Source organism: Phyllostomus hastatus, unplaced genomic scaffold, assembly GCF_019186645.2.
Source record: "Phyllostomus hastatus isolate PE091 unplaced genomic scaffold, TTU_PhHast_1.1 phas_contig_196, whole genome shotgun sequence".
In the NCBI taxonomy this organism is placed as follows: domain Eukaryota; kingdom Metazoa; phylum Chordata; class Mammalia; order Chiroptera; family Phyllostomidae; genus Phyllostomus; species Phyllostomus hastatus.
The window spans coordinates 36,387,592-36,409,806 of record NW_025333709.1 but is presented as its reverse complement, the minus strand read 5'-3'; positions in this window follow the sequence as shown (position 1 = coordinate 36,409,806).

The window sequence follows — 22,215 nt, the reverse complement described above, 5'->3', positions numbered from 1 at the left end:
CTCCAGAAATAAGAAAAGTGAGCCAAAGACAATCAAGGTGAGGGAATGATGTAAAGAAGAAGGAAAAATGAGACCGCACATACTCACGAGACTAAAAAAAATCCACTGTATCATCTCATTCTGTAATCACAGGAATATTACACTCCTCCTCATCTTCTCCAGCATTTTAATTGCTTTAAAAGAAAGAATGCTTAAGAAAATTATGGTCTGTATAATATCATTCCAAGAGTAGCGTGTTGCAGAACTGATAAGGTTAGTAATGTGGCAAGGTCTCAAAGTCATTTGTGCTTATTTCATGGATGGGTAAAAGCCATAATTTCTGGACTCCTCTTGAAGAAGGCTATCTAGGTTATATTCTTCTGCCATTAAAATATTCTTTGTTGAATTATTGTTATAGTGGTACCTTTATAATCCTAGTAGCACATTACTAAGGGGGATTGTATGACCTTCTAGATACCTGAATAAAGAAATTGGGTATATTTCATATGCTGTTAATAAAGAGCAAAGTATGCCATACTTAGACCAACACTTTACATACATTTAATCTTCAACAAGTATTTAATTAAATAATTGAACTTGTATTTGAATTGTTTTGGAGACAGATTAATCATACACACATGCATACATATAAATTCCCAAAAGAGAGTTTCATGAGTCTTGACCTTTATCACTGAATGTAACACATGGACTTTAATCTTAGATAAAAAACAATGTAGAATATATACAGTCAACTGTTTCTCTAAGTCTTCCCTGAAATTCTTACTGTCTGTATAATCGATGAAGAAATTAAAGCCAAGAAAGTGAACTAAGTCTTTACATGTCTTATAGTAAGAGGCTTGGTTTCTACATTCCAAGCTAATATCATTTTCCATTTTTAATCATACTACCTCAGTTAATACATAAGCAGAAAAAATAGTTTTGGGTTATTATTTATTACCATAATGTTTGAAATGGTATGAAAATTGATGAAACAATAGTCTTTTATTCTTTTAAAATATATAATCATATACATTTTAATTATTTTAATTTGAAGCTTATTATTTAGTATGAATTAGTAGTATCAATTATTTATTTAATAGGCACATTCAAGGTTGGCAACATAGGTAATATTTTTAATATATTTGAATATTTGATGATAGCTATAGATTAAGTTCGTGACATTGTAACTCACAGAGTGTTAGATATAAAGTTATAAAATATTCTTAGTTACCTTTGTGGGAGGTGGGAGTGGGGAGAGTGATATGGGAGAAAAGAACAGTGAGAGCTAAGTGTTCCACAAGGAATGTCATAATTCTATGCAAAGGCTAAGTTGTTTTCCAGAGTATTTCCTCTTAAGAAATGACTACTTCTGCCAAGGGAGTTGTGGACCCTTTTCCAAAGCCACAGCTCATGTTACTCCTTACACATATAAAACAAAGTGCTGCGGTAACAGACAGGTTTGGGTTGTTTTTTCTTTCTTTCTTTCTTTGTTTTTTTGCACAATGCAATGAATCTTGGGGCTGGTTCCAAGAAAAGGAAACAAAAATTGATTTGGCTTATACTGTGTTCCAGAATATGAGGTTGCTCATTTCGTCCTCTCAAAAATCCTGTGAAGTAATTATTACCCCTATTTTATAAGATTCTAAAAAGATTGAGAAAGCATCACTTGGAAGATTTAAGAAATTCTTCTCAAAATTCATCATTCAAGTCCAGGTCTGTCTCTAGCGAAAAATTGCCCTTTTTTCTCCTCAGAATTTGGCATTCTAGCACATCATCCACTAAAAAAGTGTCAAGTCACCTGGAGGAATACACTGAACTGAAATCACAGGTATTTGTCAGAATAGTTTCAGATGAAGAAAATATATGGAATTTGGCAGGGAAAACAACAGGAGACGTTGTTGCATCAGGTGGACCTCATCTGCTTTGAGCGAAAGAGCAAAGACTTTCCTGAGTATGTGCTGCTGCTGCCACTTGCCACTATTAATTTTGAAAACAGCTTCCCACAGCAATTCAGTTTTCTTTTCATAGGCCCTAGGTATTATTCTATGTATTACTTACTTTAAGTCACCATTTGACTGTAAAAAAAAAAAAAAAAACCCGCATGATCTCACCTTTAACAGGAACCTAAAGAACAAAACAAAGAAACAAGCAAAATATAAGCAAAGACACTGAAATAGAGAACAGTCTGACAGTGTTCAGAGGGGAGAGGAGAGGGAATTTCTGGGGAATTTTAGGGGAAAAGGGGAAGGGTTTGCAAGAAGAAGTGTAAAGGGCACATGGATAAAAGCTAGGGGTGGGTGGAAATGGGAGGGAGGAGGGGAGGGTTGGGGAGGGTAGGTTGGGATAGGAGTAAAAGGTAGAAAATTGTACTGCAACAACTATTAAAATAAAAAATATTAAAAAAAAAACAAAACCCACAACTCATTTTTAGGTTTTTCCTCTATGGTACTTTGGCAATGTGAAGAGAAAATGAGATCATGCTTAAAATCATTTAGGACTTTATCCTTGGTTTGTTGTGGAAGTCCTTCTTGAGGGTCCACGCTAATCGTTTTCCACAGCCCAGACTTGAAGCCCCCGTCCACACTCACTCGCACTCTCACGGCACGTGTGGCGGCTGCAGTGCTTGTCACACTTGGCTGCTTCCCACACAAAGTTCCTTGAGGCCAGAAATTTTGTCATGTTCATCATTATGTTTTTAGTATCTTGAACAATCCAGGGACTAGTAAATGCTCAAACTAGTCTGATGAATAAATATTAAGAATGTGCAAGTTAAGTTTTTATACAAGACATGCCTATTTTTTAGCATTGCTAAAAAATGTGCTTCATCTAATAGAGGAGAGTACTGCTCAGACTTTGTTTTTAATTCTAGGCTGAGCCATAAAATTTATTTTTCTATGTATTTTTGCTAAATTAGCTTTATCCTTGGTTTGTATTCTCTCATTTTCCTCTTACAGTTGTTATATATACCTGAGTAGAAAAGAGCTATTAATGATTTATCATAGGGATTGGAGCTTCAAATAAAAGCCATTCTCCATTTCTTAGTACTCTCCAGACTAGATATTTTAATACCCAGCAAAATCATCTTCATTTTATTACTCGTTCACGTAAATCATCAATTTGATACCAGCTAAATGCCTTTACTATTCAGAAATAATCTTAGGATAAAAGATTTTTTTGAGTGATAAAATTGACATGAAGTACATTCCACATATAAAATTAAGGAAAATTTTTGAATAAGAATTATAATTATTCTGCTCTCTAGTTTATGCTCCTATACAAAAAACACATGATGAGTTTAAAGTTAGCATCTTTTTTACAGGCATCATTCAGGCAACTAAGATTCAACCCCCATGTTCCAGTTAATAACATTTACCTTTGTTTATAGTTTTTTTCACATAATTGATACTTAAAGAAATAATACTAAAAATAATAAGTTAAACTATATAAGACATTTTTAAGAATTTCAATAGCACATCACAGATCAGTGCACCTCAAAACACAATGTGGTTGGTTATTTACAATCAGATCCCAATGTTGAATGTGATATGCCATAAAATATAAATACAAATCTGAGTGGATAAACATGCAATCTCTTCAGTACTAAATTTCCACTCCGAAAAATTAGTGGCTGTTCAGAAAACTGGTTGTGTTCCAGGAGTGGGAGTTTTCAATTATTAGAGGATAGATCAAATCCTGTGATAATTTAGCATCAGCACATTTCTGATTGAAGGGTCTCTCCCATAAAGCATCTGACAAGGTCAAGAGGTTTCATTCTGTGCTGTTTACTCACAATTGATTTCTTCCCTCAGTTTGCATTTTCAAGCAATTAATATTTTTCATGTACTAAATGTATTCTACTTCTTTCCCCCCCCAAATTATTTATTTCAAGAGTGAGGAAGTAAGGAAAAGAAAAAAAAAAACAGAAATGCAAGATAAATATGTTAAAGTAGCAAATGTGCCTCTTGTTTAAGGAAAATACTTCTGTATATCTAAATTAGTCAGGCAATGTTGTTTTAAAATTACTTATGCAATTTTCTCAGCTCTCCTCATTAATTCAGATTTATTTCTCATTTTTAATTACCTAAAGGCTTTTTGAGTTATAACTTTGAAGCAACCTTGAATCGTCTGGTCTTTGTGAATTATTATCTTTCAAATCCTTTAAAGAGCACATACTCTTGTAATTCAGCAAGCAATAACTACCTGGAAGTGAAAGATCTAGAGGATGAAACATCTATGAGAAAAATTTCAAGGTCATATAATTACTTAAGTAATTAATAAGAAATTGGTGGTTTTCGCTTTGTCTGTCCTGTGAATAGATATGTCTAGATAGAGTGAAAGGAAATGCGAAATTAAGAGAGAGAGAGAGAGAGAGAGTTGTTTAACTGTACCCATACTTGAAAGCATATAGAAATTTTGACTGGAAAGGGAGTTACATATAACTGCATATTCAAATTTCAATCTGAGAAACAGATTTTATTGAGTGTGATTAGAAATTTGAGGATATCAAATCTTTTGCCAATGACAAAAAACAAGTTATTTTGTCCTAATATTTTCCTCTATTAAGAGAAAATGTTAGACATAAAGTCAAAGTATGACAATCTCTGTTCATTCTGACATTTTTCTATGAAAATCCCTGTGATAGAATAGTGACAGGATATGAAAAAGTTTTTAATAAAGGTTTTGTGTTGTGGCATTGATTTCTATGATTAAAAGAAGCTAAAATTTTGTATTTATCTTTTTTTTCTTAATTTTTATATATACTTATTGATTTCAGTGAGAGAGAGAGGAAAGGAGTGGAGAGAGAAACATCAATAGGTTGCCTCTCACATGCACCCCAGTCAGACGGAAAACTCAACCTTGGTATGTGCCCGGAATGGGAATTGAACCAGTAACCTTTTGGTCTACAGGATGATGCTCTAACTAAATGATCCACACCAGCCTGGCTATTTCTCTTCTTAAATTGTTTTCTTCCAAACAGCTAATTCTGTTATTTAATATGATCAATGTTTACATCAAAGTTTGATTAAATATGAAACACATTTTTCACTAAAATAATTACATCTTATTTAGCATGGTGATCTATTTGACTATCTAGTTATTTTCATTTTGGAACAAAGTACATTTTTAAACAAATTATGGTGAACTATTTCTGATGCTTTAATGTAAGGAAACTGGCTGATTTTCCTCTTCCCCAGCGTTGATGAGTGGTTGGTCCTGGCCACAGATAAATTAGAGATTTATAAATTAGGAACAATTTTTGAGTGCTGTTTTTGTGTTTTATCATATTTGTCTTGTAACTTAGGTGTTAATGTATTTCTCAATGAGCCTTGACTTAATACTCTTTTCAGCTTTCATGGAACTCCTGAAGGGTTATTTGTCATCTGACATGGTAGGTTATTGAGAGACATGGTAAAAATTCTTTATGTTTTCACAGAGATCAGAATAGAAAACTTCTCCTCTTCAGTAGAATCTATAGAGGTCACTCGAACCCTCTGGTCTCATATCCATTCCCAAATTCACCCAGACCATACACTCTACTGTTCTGAGAATGACTATTCTTTTCACTGACCTAATAATTTTCATGGTTGCTTATAAAATATCTATTGTTTATTATGGAAGTAGGGTTGAAAAACATTGATTAAGATATCCTACTTATTGGGATAAAAAGTAAGGTAAACCATCAAAAGAAAATCATGCATGCTCTAAAACACACAGGCACCATTCTCTTTTAACCTAACTACCACCTAAAGGGCTGATGTGTCTTGGATGTCTCCCTCTCCTGTAAAGTCAGTATGATTGTCCTGCGAGAATTAATCCTTCTATGACTGAGGCAGGAGAGAAAGCAGCCCAAAGATTGTGACTGCTTTTCTGGTATATGCAACATGAACTATGTCAAAAATGCCTTTTGCTAAATATTGCCTCCCACTTCTTTTTCTTAGGATCTACCCAGTAAAACAGAGAACATAAAGCATTTCTAAAAAAGAGAGTGGGTGTTTTTTTGTTGTTGTTGTTTTTTTTTTTCCAGAAAAGAGTAAGTGACTGCCCCAAGGGTGGAAAGTACTTAGGCAAGCAAACGGTTCGATCAATGCCTGGGGCTGTGAATGCCCTGCTAGAGTTTAATATTAATGAGATGGTATGCTTCATTGACTAAGTTTACCTAATTCTTTTATGCATCAATATTGCTTTTTATGATGCTGTTGCCTAACTTTGTTGCCATGTGCTGTCTAATCTATAATGTTATTATTACCTCAACAGTGATGGGGAAAGCAGTGGGAGAATGTTTTGATAAACCTCAATTATTACACCACCTTTGCTATATATGTACTGTGAGAATACATGATCTCTACCACCCCTATTGCTCTCAGCATCTCATTTCAAAGCCACAGCTAAAGACAACACATCTTTTTAAATGAAAATCTGCTATGTTAGTTTTCATAATGAACTACAGATTAAGAGAGATGTATCCCCTCTTACCTCAGCATCAAGAGACACCCATAACAGATCACTGATATATTACACAATACCATAGGAAGTAGAAGCTTCATAAATGAAAATTTATCTGGTTTGTTTATTTTAGATTATAGCTAAAAGCTTGATTTTGTATTCTGTCAGTTTCTATAGTTAAAAGCTGCATTAATGTGGCTGAAATATTTTGAAGTAAATAGAGATAAAACAAATCAGCAGGCATTTAAACTGAGGGCTATGAGGTGGAAAAATCACCACTTTCCCTTCAGGTAGAGGCCTGAAGATATATCTTTGTTAATGAGGTTTCATGCCATCTTACTGGATCCTTAATCATTTAAAATGCAAATCCCGAAGAATAGAGTGAGTGCTACCATGTCCGTGAGAAAGTGGCTGATTTTTTAATAAATGATTATGCCATCTGCTTCCCTCACCATTCTACTGACTGTAAAATTCCACTTATGAAACTACGTGAGTTTGTAAACTATAAACAATACACCTCAGAAGTCAGCAAATGGAATATCACCTTTCTTGGATTCCCTGACTCCTTACCTCAATTTAGAGAGTTTACTCATATAGTCAGACTCAGGAAGATAAACATTATATTTTATGAACAGTTGAACACACTGCTACTTATAATTCTTAAATTATTTTTGTAATAATGATTTCTGAAAGAACTAGAAGGATGTTTATAAAGAATTATTCCAAAGTGACCTACATTGGATATCGTGAATACTCAGAGAGTCTAGCCATGCCTGCAAAAATTTTCAGATAATGCTGTGTGAAATCATGAATGCAAAAATAGAACTTTGTGTTTTTAGAGGTTTTTTTTTTCTGGAGGAAAATTCAGGTTTGACTTACACTCTTCTTTCAATGTCACCTATCTCTAATAAACTTGAGGAGTTTGTGTTTTCCTTTTCTTTTTTTTCCAATTCCACAACCCCAGCTCAATCCGTGTTGAGATCCTCCTTCGCTCTCATCACCTTGCTCTTAACAGCTACTTTTGGGTCTGCATTTAATCTCTACTTACCTCCCTGTTGTCCTTTGCCTTGAATTTGGAAGCTATCATCTTTCTGTACTCATTCCAACCTTAGTGAGGGCTGAGAAGGCTGACTTCACTTTCATTGGCAAATCCCTGAATTCCTCTTAATATCACTAACACCATTCAACAACTAAACAAAGCAGTATATAGCAAAAAAAATTAAGTTAACTAAACAATAACACCATTCCTAGATTAGAGAGAGAAGCATGGAGTCTTCAAAGAAAGATCCCTCTGGATACATTAGCCTTGTTATCTGATCATGAAGTCCAACTATTTTGTTCTCCTCAGGTACTTGCTTTCTTGTGTGTTTTTTTTTTTTTTTTATTGTTTGCTTGTTTTGTTCTTGGAATCCCAAAGGCTAACTTGTACCTGATCTATTATATGTGCTCAATACATATCTGTGAAATAATGGAATGATTGGATTTTCATTTAAAGGTTTAACAATATTTTATCCCAGAATAAAAACATTGATGTTTCTTTTCTTTTCACCTATCATTAGTTAATATGTTAAGGAACTCCCTCAGAGAAGAATCATTGTTTAGTAACTAATCATTTTTGGTCCAAGTATATGGCTGCTTTCTAACTCTTAAGAGAACAAAATGGTGGAAAAACTACTTGGGAGCAGATGTGATACACAGTTTGGAACTGCTGGATCAGAATCTAAGAGGGAGTGATAGAAACTGAGGCTGGGTGCCATACGTAAGACAGGGGTCATGAAAGGGCTTTTAGTCCAGCATGACTTTGGAATTTATTCTGAAAAAAACCCTGACATTTATTAAAACATTTGAAATAAAGAAATGTTATCACAGTTACAATATTGAACAATCATTTATAACATAGTGTAGAAGAGAGAATTGGCAGTCTCTAAGCTAAAGGCTAATTAGCTGTTTGGGTCATACTGGTAAGAATAAAGGCTGACTACCTATCTGTGGCCATAAGTATTGGTGAGGGGAAGATTTCTAAGGAAGCAGTTGCAGAGATAAGGGTCTGATTGAAGTTCTCAGAATGTAAGTAATAATAAGATTATGTTTAACTTTTCAAATAAAAAAAGTACTCTAAAGTTTCTCAATTACATTTCTGTCCTGCATAAAATGTCCAGCTTTTAAGTCTCAGCCTAATACCTAAATAAGTATTCAACCAAGGTCAACTACACTGTTTTTTTTTCCCTCTGGTATTTAAATCACATTATATTCAAGTTCAGCATTCTTCTATGCAAGTTAACTTTCAATATTCTGGATAAATGACAATAAAATAAATCTGACTCTCAAACTCATAACTTTACAATATTTCAAATTTTCCTATCATGCAATATAATTTTAAAAAACAATTATTCATGTAGTTTATTATAAATAATTTGATATTATTTAAAATCCAATGTTTCAAGTAATTTGTATTAAGTAATAATTATGTGTGCATGTGTGTGTATCAGGGACCTAGTTTACTTTTCCTGAATCAAAATAGTAAGACTTGTTTTTAATTTATTGATTTTTAAGCTTTAATGAGCAATGTCTTATTATGTCTTAAAATAATGTCATAAATCTATTATAAATGTAAAATAGTAACCTATTTTAAGTATTTTTAAAAATCAAATAAATTGAATTAGCACAGATATACAATTGTATAGTTTATAAAATCCTGTAAAAGGTGGTTGTGCATTGATTTTGTCATAAAATCCCCAAAACAATTTTCTTCATGAATTTGAAAACTTTGAACTTTGATTTGTAATGAAAGCTCAGTAGTCTACAAAGTAGGTTATGTGAAGTAATAAGAAAGAGACTGTATATGAATTATTTCTTACTTAGAAAATTGCAGAACTGCTTCAAGTTCCTCTCTGTAGGATGTCAGAAAAAGGAAAAAGTATAAAGAAGACTGAATCTGGAGTTGTCTTAATGATTTTAATAAACAGAAAACAGTTTCTTGCTCTAGAATGATTCACAAATATGTGTATTAAAATAACAATAACATGTCTACTCAGCATACTAGCACTGCAGACTCATAAATATATGCAATGTTTTTCCTTCATAAGTTTGTAATATAGTAGGGGACACAAACCATGCCATGAAACCCTGAATGATGTCTTCTAAAGTTCAGAAGAAAATTAAATCACTCTTGATGAGGATGATGTGCAAAGACATGTACAGGAGGTAACATTGGAGCTACTGTGAAGGATAAACAAAGGCAATAATGGAGATGGAGAAAAAAAGATAATGCAAGTATAATGAACATGATAAAATGTATGCCAATAGAATAATCTGAGGGAAAAACTAAAATGATGTGGTGGAAACATAACCAATGATTTTATAAGTGTTTTAAAATAACTATGACAGTGGAAAGGTAGAAAAAGTTATGGTGACAAGTGTGACTATTTCTAAAGAAATTGGACTAAAGAAGTGGGGATATCAATCAGAAACTACTAAAAATAGTGAAATTTGAATACAAAGGTAAAAGAGTTAGAATTATATTTTAGGATGGATTTTTGAGCAGGAGAGAAATTAGAGAACTTGAAAAACAAGTCACCTGTACTGTATTATCTAAGTGAGAGGTACTGAGGATCTAAACTGTGTTAGTGGTGATGTAAATTTAATAAGAAAATAACTTTAGGAGGGATTTCTTTGGTTCATAAAGTCTAACAACTCTGTGAAAGAAGGGTTGTTTTTATATTTTCTTCTGTGATAAAAGAAAGAGAAGTGAGAATGACAAATCTACTGAGGACATTACCTTGCACACAGGGTGCTGTTAATTCATATAAGGTCTGACTAGTTAATTGTCTATGAAAACAGGCATCTATGAAATGCACTTCCTGTTAAAATGCCTTGTGTCCTGAATAGAAAACTTAAGATAGTATGGACAAGATGCAACATTCATTCAATATTTCCAAATCATCTACTTTTTTATCCTGTTTCATATGAAATTTGAGATATATTAATTATCAAAATCACCATCTTTTTCTAATGGATTGCGGGTATTGTATTTAAATTAACAAAACCTAAGATGTTTTCTGAGCCTCATAATGTTATAATGAAATGGCCAGAATAAAGTTCCCAGAACAAATATTATATGATACTATGGGCCATCCACATCTGCTGTCTCATCTCACTTTCTGTAGGCCACAAATATAAGGGATAAAACTAAAGCATCTAATTCTTCCTAAGAACTATGTATATTTACAGTACCATATGTAGGCAATCCCTGGGATGTTTACTTAAATTGCTAGATGTAATATTGAGTTATGTGTGTGTGTGGGTATATATGTACACACAGACACATATATACACATACACACATATGAGATATGTATATGATCTATTTTGTCTATCTTTGATTTGAAGGCTACAGAATGCTTAAAACTATTTTCTGAACTCTCTTGCCTTTAGAATTCTAGATATGAAGTAATGTTCACCAATTAAATGTTTTCTCATAAGATTTAGAAGTCAAAGCCAAGAAAGGCCCTCTTCCTTCAACTCTTCCTACCTCTGTTCTTTAGAAAAGTTGTGGTTGTCTTGCAACAAGATCCAATGCTCATACTTCAGCTTTCTGGAAGAAGCAGTAATCTTTTTATCTTCCTGCATACTCCATGTGTTACAGTTTTGTTGTGTGTCATTTCAGTTTCTGCTATCCAGGGGGTCTCTAGCGATGGAAGAGAAGGAACAGTCTACCCTAGAACAGCCTAGCTTCAAAAGTGGTCCGCTTCTAGTTTCTTCTTAAGTTTACTGTAGAGTGCCAGCCTAGAACTGGCTCCTTTAGCCATTTCAACAATTTTGTAAGCACCTACCTAATTCTAATACTAAATTCTTTTTCTAGTTTCTGTTTTCTGCCTTAAACACTAAATGATGCAAACCATATGTATTGAAATCATTTCAGTATGATTATCTCCAACTTTATATTTTGATATTTTGTGAATTTATATGGGGAAAAATTTCCTGAAGTGAGCATTCTGCACTTCAGATTGAGTAACTATAGAGGTGGGGAAATGTGCTTTGTCTATTACTTTGTCTGAAACAAGGTAGGAAGGTAAATATATACATATACATGCACACACAATTAAAGCTATTGGGCACACAATTTTGTGTAGATGGCCATTCTTGTGTGTTCCTTGATTTTGGACTTGGAGTTTTTTGTTGTTGTTTTTACTGCTTCTCTGTATTCCTCCTTTAGGCATTCTCCCTTCATTTCCTCCAACATTTCCTTTATTACTCTGTCTTCTCATATTTCTATTATTTTTCAGTCAGTTTTTCCATTCCTGTCACAATTCTCCCTCACTGTATACCAACCAGTAATTTTATTGGGCACTGAGATAACAGGTTCTTCTGGCTCAAGGTCTGAAAGAGCTGTCAAAATGAGAGATATTTTCTAAATCCTCAAATTTTACTGATTCATAGAGTGCCACACTCGTGGCTTTCTCGGAAGCTTCTTTTCCTCTAAAACAATAAAACTGAGATTGTGTTTGCTTTTACCACTGTGTGGAAAAAAGTCGATATGTACACTAAGATGGCGATAGTGATTGCTTCAAAGAACATAGGAAGAAGTAATATAGAAGCAGCTAACTGGACATTACGGAGCTTTACAAACCTCATGAAAGATTTAAGATGGATATTGAAATGGTCTTGCTCACTGAGGAAATTCACTGGTTAGTAAAGGAACTTTTGGCTATTTTCTCATATTGCTACATAAGACCTGTCGTGATTTAAAGGAAAGGGATAATTGGGTCAGTGGGGAAACCTAGCAACATATACTTGTCAGATGAAAGAAAATGTCTTGAACTTTTATAATATGCTTTCTAGATATGTACTCATTCCACAGAGCTATAAAATTTATCATGTATACTTGAGGATTATGGATAAAATCTTCCATATAAATGTTGGCAAGATAATGTGCAAAACTCATAGTCTTATCTTGCTGCCTGTCTTCATGAAATATTTTTTCCCATTACTAGAATTGTGGATCATATCAAATTGTGATGTTTAAAAGGCACAGGAAAGAGTAGATAATGTACGATATTCATCTTAATGATAGGCATCCTTAAGAAGCTCTTAAAAAGGTACTTTTCTGATCTACTTATTTGTGCAATATTTGGTTTATTATTGATGTGATCAAGTTGGTATTTAAGATATGTACATGAAAAATTTAATCATCAATATCTATGCAATCCACATGTTAATATTTATTCCATTAGTTATAGATTAATGAGTCATAATAGGATGACATTATTCTATTTGTTGAATAAAAATTTTAATTAAGGATACTGTAAAATATTGAGAGAAAAAACTGTCATATCTTTGTATGGACCAACATCTGGCAAACACATGATGGTAATAGTCCTATAGCTCTGGACATCACATGCAAGTTTAAATCTTCAGCATAAATTCTTTGGAGCAAGAACACAGAAGAGGAAAAATTTTATGGAATTATTGCATCTAACCGAACATTTTCTTTTCTCTTTATTCCATTCTCTTGTTACCCATAATGAAACACTGGTGTACACCACAATCCCTAAGGCCACATAGTTTTCATCCCCAGAGCTGGTTCAGCTATTTGCCTGTGAAAAGCTTCTGCACCTCCAGCTGGAAATTATCATGCTAACGATGACACTTAGTACTAATTAAACAAGTCCATAGTTTCCTCCACCCCTTCAACTGTCTGCGATGTTTCCTGATGAAAAGAATTCCTTAAAAGTAGATTTTTTGGGGGGGATACATTTTGGCAAGCAGGAATGTGTACGTATTTAAAGTATGAAATTTAATACATTTTGACATGTATACATAGAAAAACTATAAAAAATATCAAGATAATTAACTTACCCATTTCCCTATTTTTTTTCATGTCATTAGTGATTCCTCCCTGCCCCTCTTATGTTCAAGCAACCGCTGACCTAGTTTATCTCACTGCAGATCGGGGTTCAGTTTGCAGAAAATATATACGGGGAGACACACAGAGTATGTGGGCTTTTTTGTTTGGTTACTGCACTTACCATGATTACTTGGAAAATTGTCCAAGAGTCATCCAATTTGTAGGATGCATCAAGAACTCACTCCTTTATATTTATGAGTAGTGTTCCACTTTATGGATATACTACATTTTATTTTTCCATTCACCTGGTATTGGATATTCTCATTGTTTCCAGTTGGGTGAATACAAAGAGCTCTGACAGCACTTGGTATGATCAATGTTTTTAACTTTCAGCCACCCTAATATGTGGGTAGTGTTATGTCATGTGGCTTTTAGTTCCATAATCACTGAGTAAAAATGAGCATCTTCAAATATCTTCTGTGGTATAAACTATCTGTTTAAAACTTTTTAAAAGTGTCATTTCTTAAAATTGATTTTTTAATATATCATCGAGAATCAGTTACATAATTTGCAAATACTTTCTCCTAGTCTGTGGCTTGTCTTTGTTTTCTTTAACCATGCTTTTAGAAAAGCAGACATTTTTAATTTTGGAGAGGTCAAATTGATCTATTTTTCTTTAAAAGAGTGTACTTTTGGTGTCATATCTAAGAAAATTTTTCCTTACTCAAAATCAGAGTATTTTTCCATTTTTCATAATTTTAGATTTTACATTTATGTCAATAATATATTTTTGTTATTGTAGATGGAATGACATGCTTATTTTTTAATATGAGCATTTATTCCAAAACATTTGTGGAAACAATCAAATCTGGGATTTTGTCAAAAGATTTTTTGCATTAATTGAATGATCATGTTGTTTTTATTTTTTAAACTAAATTTACTTTGGTGATATTTGTTAATAAAATTATATTGGTTTCAAGTGTACAACATGATGCATCATTTGTATATTGCAATGTGTGCCCACCACCCAAAGGCAAGTCTTCTGTCCCTGTATATTTGACCCCATTTACCTTTTACTACCCCAACACACCCACCTTGCTTTTATTTGTTAATTTGTTAATATAGTGAGTCACATTGATTGACTTGAATTTTTGCATTCCTGGTCTTAACACCACTTGGTCACTGTGAATTACCCTTTCTGTATATTTTGGTTTTGATTTGCTAAAATTTGTTTAGAATATCTGCATTTGTTTTTACAAAAGCTATTACTCTGTAGGGCATTTTTTTCTGTAGCAATGTACTTTTACATTTTTTATATAAAGATAACATTCTCTTCACTTAATGAGTTGCAATATATTCCTTCTTTGTCAATTTTCTGGAAGACTTTGTATAGAAATAGTATTATTTTTTACTATAAATGTTTACTAGAATAACTAGAAAAAACATTTGGATCTAGTTTTCTTTGTGTTAAGTCTGTAATTACAATTTCTATTTTCTATCATATATAGTCCTGTTCAGGTTCTCTATTTCTCCCTTATTGAGGTTTGTATGTGTCAAGGATTTCTGTTAAGTTGTTGAATTCATTGCCAAAGTGCTGTTCAGATTATTACCTTGTAATCATATAATTTTACTATATAGGGAATTTGTAGGGAAGCCAATTCCTCAAATCCTGGTGTTAGTAATTTGTGTCTTCTAGCTTTTTCTGATCAATCTGACTAGCTTACCAATTTATTGATCTTTCTAATGAATCAGTGTTGGGTTTTGTTGACTTTTCTCTCTTCTTTTTCTTCTGTTTGTATTTTATTGATATTCCCTCTGATGTTTATGGTTTCCTTTCTTTTACTCACCTTGGGCATAATTTTCTGTTCTTTTTATAGTTTCTTAAAGGGGAAACCAAGGCTATTATTATGAATTCATTCACTATTTTCTAATACAATTCTAATTTATTTCATAGCCATAAAATTAGCCCTTTATACTTTTAACAGCATTTATGAATTTGGATATGTTGTGTTTTCAATTTCATTCATTCCAAAGTGCTTTCCAATTTCTCTTTTGATTGCTTCTTGAGTAATGGGTTATGTAGAAGTGTTTTAATTGGTTTCTAAATATTTGGAGGTTTAAAAATATATCTTCTTAAATTTAATAACTGATTTAATTCCATTGTTGTCAGATTCTACAGAGCTTCAATCCTCTAATGTTTATTGAGACATATTTTATGACCCAGAATATAGTTTATCTTAAGAAATGTTCCATGTGTATTTGAAAAGCATATGCATTGTACTGTTGTAGAATAAAGTATTTTATAAATGTCAGTCAGGTTAAATCTGATAGTGTTAAACAAAACTGTTATAACCTTTGTTTTGTGTTTCTTTTCCATCAGTTATTGAGAGAGGGGTATGAAACTATATTTTTATATATTTTGATTCATCTACTTTGCCTTACAGTTGTATCAGTTTTTGCTTTAAGCACTTTGAAATCCTGCTATTAAGCATATAAACACCAAGGATTTATTGTACTCTGGATAAATTGTCATGGTTATTGTTATAAAAGAATCTTCTTTAATCTTGGTAATATTCTTTGCTGTAAAATTAACTTTGTCTGATATTAATTTAGCTACTCCTACTTTTGTCTGACTAGTGTTAGTATGTGTTTTAATCCTCTTTTATTTAATCTATCTGTGTCTTTATATTTAATGTGTTTATATTAATTTACTTTATTTTATTTTATTTTATTTCATAAAAACACTTAACATGAGATCAGCTATCTTAACAATTTTGAGTGCACAGTGCAGTCAGTATTGTTACCTATAGGCATAATATTGTACATTAAATGTTTATAAATTATTTATCTCACATAAATGACTATTTTATACTGGTTTAACATCAACTACCTAAATTTCCCTCCCTCAGCTCCTGGAAACCACAATTCTACTCTTTTGTTCCTATGACTTTGACTGTTTTATATACCTTATATAGTCGAATGATGTAGTATTTGTCCTTCTGTGAATAATTTATTTCACTTGGCATAATGTCCTCTGGGTTCATCCATGTTGTCACGTACGGCAGGTTTTCCTCCTTTTCCAAGGCTGAAGAACATCCCATTGTATATACACATCACATTTTTATCCTTTCATTATCAATCAGGGGACATTTAGTTTTTTTCCTTATCTTGGCTATTGTGATTAATTCTGTAATATTCATGAGAGTGCAGCTATCCTTTCAAATCCTGATTTTAATTATTTTATATATGTACTCAGAAGTGTGACTGCTGCATTATAATGTAATTCTAATTTTAATCTTTTGAGGAACTTCCGGGGTGTTTTCCATTCATACTTCAGCATTCTGTTTTTAGCGTGCAAGTGTTCTGATTTCTCCATACCCTCACCAAAACTTATTTTCTTTCTTTCTTTTTTTTTTATGAGAAGCATCTAAACAGGTGTAAGGTGACATCTCTCTTTGGTTTTGATTTGCATTTTACAGATGAATAGTGATGTTCACTATTACCTATGACACAAAGCACAAGCAACAAAAGCAAAAATATACAAGTGGGATGATATCAAATAAAAAGCTCTGCCTGCCAAAGGAAACAATCATCAGAATAAAAATGCAACCTATGTAATGAAAGAAAATATTTGCAATGGTTTATCTGATAAAGAGTTAATATCTAAAGCATGTTTCATTTAGGCAGCTTATAGTTGAGTCTTAGTTTATTGCCCAATCCAATAATGAGTGCCTTATAACATGTGTGTTTAGGCCATTTACATTTACTTCTTTTATTATTAATATGATTGATTGTAAATGTACTCTCTATACCTTACTTGTTCTCTATTTGTTCAAACTATTCTTTCCTTAGTTTTTTCCTTTTCTGTCTTTTCAATCAACTGAATTTTAAATTCTACTTTATCTCTTATTTTATTAGTTATACCTTTCTGTTTTCTTATTTTAGAGGTTGCTTCAGAGGATATATACCTATATATAGAGAGAGAGGGAATTTAAATAAATAGAATATATATTAAATTTTTATTTGTATTTATTTATTTTTAATTTGTGATTTTATTTATTTTTTTAAAGTTTTCATTGTCACTCTAGTACAGTTGTCCCAATTTCCCTTCCTTGACCCTCCTCTGCCCAGCCCAACCCCACTCCCACAGTCAATTCCCACATTGTTGTCCATGTCCATGAGTCATTCGTAGAGTAGATGTTCTTTAATTAGTCCCTTCCCCTTCTTTCCACCATAATCCCCCCTCCCTCCCTTCTTGTTGCTGTCAGTCTGTTCCATGTTTCCATGGCTGTGGTTCTATTTTGTTTGTTAGTTTATTTTGTTCATTAGACTCCTCTTATAGGTAAGATCATATGGCATTTGCCTTTCACTGCCTGGCTTATTTTGCTTAGCATAATGCTCTCCAGTTCCATCCATGCTGTCACAAAAGGTAGGAGCTCCTTCTTTCTTCCTGCTGCATAGTATCCCATTGCATAAATTTTAAAAGTATTATATTTCACCTTCAAGTGACATTATTTAACTTTACATATTGGAAAGTATTTTTAAACACTATTCTAATTTCTCCTCTTGTGACAATGTTGTCAAACATTGTACTTTCACATGTGCTATGAACCCCACATATATTGTTACTAATGCTTTTTTAAAAGAAAACTTTCCTTTAAAGAGATTTAAATAATCAGAAAAAAAAAGACTTCATTTAATGTCTTTTTTTTTAGGCAGCATATAGTTGTTTTGAAAGAGAAAATTCTCTTATCTTTGTTTTGACTGAATAACATTGTGTTTTGCCTAAGTTTTGAAAGAAATTTTTGATTCACAATAGCCCTCTAGGTTGTCATTTTTTTCTCTCTCAGTTCTTTTAACATGTTGCTTTGTTGTCTTCTCATTCACATTGTTTTTAACAAGAGATCTGCCATCATCCTTACCTTTTTCCTGATGTTGTTTTGGGTTGTTTTTGATATATCTCATTTTTAACACTAGATCAATTTGATTATGATATGCTTTGGTGTACTTTTTCTTAGGCTTCTTGGATATGCAGACATATATCTTCTTAAATTTTAAATATTGTCATCAAGTTGCCCTAGCTGGTGTGGCTCAGTGGATTGAGGGCCAGAATGCCAACCAAAGGGTCACTGGTTTGATTCCCAGTCAGGCACATGCCTGGGCTGCTGACCAGGTCCTGGTTGGGGGCACAGGAGAGGCAACTACACACTGACGTTTCTCTCCTTCTCTTTCACTCTCCCCTCCCCTCTCTCTAGAGATAAATAAGCAAAATCTTTTTAAAAAATTGTCAGCAAGTTTTTTCAAATGTGTATTTTTTTCTATTTCTACATATGCTTCCTCTACATAGGATACTAAAATACAAGTACAGGGAAGGGCAAAAGTAGCTTTACAGATGTGAGTACATAAAACAAAAAATTAGCCTGGGATTATTATCTATTAATTATTATATTATTTTCTATACAAGCAATTATAAGCCTACTTTTGCCACATTCAGTATATTATTTTTATTTTATGTTTTTAAAGAGTTTATTTATTTATTTTTAGACAGAGGGGAAGGAAAGGAGAAAGAGAGGGAGAGTAAGATCAATGTGTGGTTGCCCCTCACTGTGCCCCCCACCAGGGACCTGGCCTCCAAACCAGGCATATGCCCTGACTGACAATTGAAATGATGACCTTTTGGTTCCCAGACCAGCATTCAATTCACTGAGCCACACCAGCCAGGATAACACTCTGTATATTAAACCAGTTGAAGCTGCTCCACAGATAACTGATTTCTATTAATTTTTATTTATTTTATTTTTTCTTTCATTCTTAACTTTTTATTGCTATGTCTATAAACTTATTAATTGTGTTTTGCAATGTCTAATAGTAATTAACCCCATCAAAATAATTTTTCTCTGGCACATTTTAATTTTCATGTATGAAATTTTGATTTGGGTCAATTTTATAGATCTCTCATCTCTACTTAACTTTGTAAACATATGGCAAGAGTTATAATAACTATTTTAACATATTTGTCTCCAAATTCTAACATCTGTATTAGTTCTGGGTAGGTTTCAATAAATTACTTATTTTCACCATTATTTGTTGTATTTCCCTCTTTATTTGTATTTCTTGTCATTTGTATTGTATCCTTGATATCATGGGTTAGCTTATTTGATGCTAGGTTATTTTGTTTTTCTATACAATTATTAAACTTTGGGATACCATTAAGTCACTGGGAAACATTTTGATCCCTTCAGGTCCTGCTTTTAATACTTGTCAGGTGGAACTGGAGCAGCAATCTGTCAAGCGTGAATTATTCCCCACTATTGAGGCAAGACCCTTAGTATAATACAGCATACTTCCTTAGTCGTGAGGCTTTCTAGTCTGACTGATGGGAACTGACACTATTCCCAGTCTTGCAGGAATACCAAGTAACTCTTACCTAAGACCCGTGTGAGAGCTTCTTTTGCTAGTCTTAGGTAGATTCCTTACCTGCGTGTGTTAATCAATAGTCAGCTGAATACTCAAGAGAGAAATTCTACAAATTTCTGGAATTTTCTCTCTGCACTATACTCTCAGTGATCTTTCCTATGAACTGTAGTCATCTCCCTCTATCTGTGCCCTCATTCTGTCTCTGCTACTAAGGGAGTAACACTGGACTCTGTCTGGTTTCACATTCTACTCTCTTGAGAATAGTGGCAAACCATTTAAGTCCATAAATTTGAGTGTTCAGGGCTCATCTTATTTGTTTCTCATTTCTCAGGGCCACTAAACTTTCCTAAACCCCAGTGAGTTAAAAACCATGTTTCATTTTGCCTCCTTTTTTATTGTTTTAAGCAGGAAGGTAAATCTGATATCTCTTACTCCATCTTGAACAGAAGGATGATGACTACCCATGAGTTTTTGACCTTTGCATTTTCAAGATCAGAAAGTATTAGAAACAAAGGCGTTTTTTCACCTTTTCAACATTCAACCACTTTCTGTTCTAACCCATTTTGAACCATGAGTTAGATTTATAAAGAAGAAATTTCACTTCAGTTGGATGGGTAAAATTGATTGTTCTGCCCTTAAATTCACAGGCTTTTTTCCACATATATCATTATCACCATTAATGACTATTGATACTATTGCAATGGCAACACCATTCATCATTTTAGGCATGTCAGTAAGCTAGATGTCATCACTGACATCTTCTTTCCATCATTCTTATTCATTTATTACCAAGTTCAATCAATTTACATCATAAATTTTTCTAAAATGTTTTGACTCCTCTCAATATCCACAACAAAAATTTGTTTTGTAATTATTTGATAATTTGCTTCTCCTCATTCACCCTTGTCCTCCTACCAGGTGTTCCTTAGGTTGTGATCAAAGAAATAACTTTTAGACACAAATAATCAATCATATTAGACACAAATAATCAATCATATTTTAATCATGTTATTGACTCCTCATGCCTTTAGCAAAATACTACAATCTACAGTAAGACCTGTGAGACCCTTATTTTTTTAATTATTTTAATTTTAAGTTGAACATAATATATTTCTCTTTATCACTAACCACAACTGTAATATTACATTAATTTGGATGATTACTTGATGAATGTTTATCTCCTTTATAGGCTGATTAAGCAAGCATTTGCTTCAAATTCCTAAAATTCGGCAGAGTGCTTGACACATTTTAGCAATAATTTAAGATGTATTGATTGAATCATGAAACATTAAATTTATGCAATTCTAAATATGTATATTTAATATTAAGATAATAATTAAACTATTTTGAATATTTCACAAGGCACTCAGATAAACAATGTGCAGAAATCACCTCATTTTATACTTAAATTTTCCCAGTGAACTATTGTTTAAATTATCTACAAAAAACAGGAAAAAGGTTCAGATAGATTAACAAACTTATTCAGAGTCAAACAGCAAGTAGGAAGCGGAGAGAAATTCAAATGAGGATTTGTCTCACTAAAAGGCATGCAGCTTTGTCATTATACTATATCATCTATTTCTACTGTACAAAATCTGAATAAAACTGACAACCAGCTTTTGCAAATAAAATAATGAATCCTTTGCCACAGACTTCTAGGTCATCTCTGGGCGAAGGTCTTATGTGTACATATTTTATTATCATCCTGTAGGTAACAATCTACTTCATTGAGAGATGTTTAGAAATTATTTAATGTGACATTTTTGACAGTTTTCCCAATGTACAACAAATCACAGCATAATAAGAGAATAATGAGAATGGGACACCTGATTAATAATTCAAGGCCTGTACTTAGCTATAAATATAGGCAGAGTTCCAGATTTCTAAATATAAGAAGCAAAGAGCAACTTGAAATTATTCAGTGTAGTATAAGGGAATGGGAAACTATGATGTGTGGTTCTTCAAGATGTCACTTATTAAATGAATAACCTTTATATTAACAGACGTGTATATCGCCTCTCATTCACTCACCAAGTTGGGTGTATCAAATGGTGAATAAAACAATCTTTAGGAAAATGTCCCATTGTTATTGTCTTCTATTTCTATTATAATATCCTTAGAGAAAGTAAATATTCAAATCACAAACACAAAATAAAATCACTTAAAATTTTTAAATAACTATATCCTATTGATAGACTTTAAGATTCCTTTATTTGCCCATAATGTACTATTTCTGCCAGGATAGCCTGAATTTAGATATACTCTTGAAATCTAATTCTGCAACCTATGACTTCAGGAGATTTTAACTCAAGGCTTTTTGGGGTTTTTTTTCTTCTTGTATTTGCATCTTATAGTTTGTTAGTCAACTTCTATGTTGTTAACATATCCTGTTAAAATCTTGACACTCCACGGTGTTGAAGCTCTGATTCATTCATTACCTGCTCCTGCCTTTTCTTGGAGCAAACTCTGTTACTGCCTTTAATGAAGGTCTCAGGGTATTATTTGGGCTGAAAAAGGTTTGAGAAACC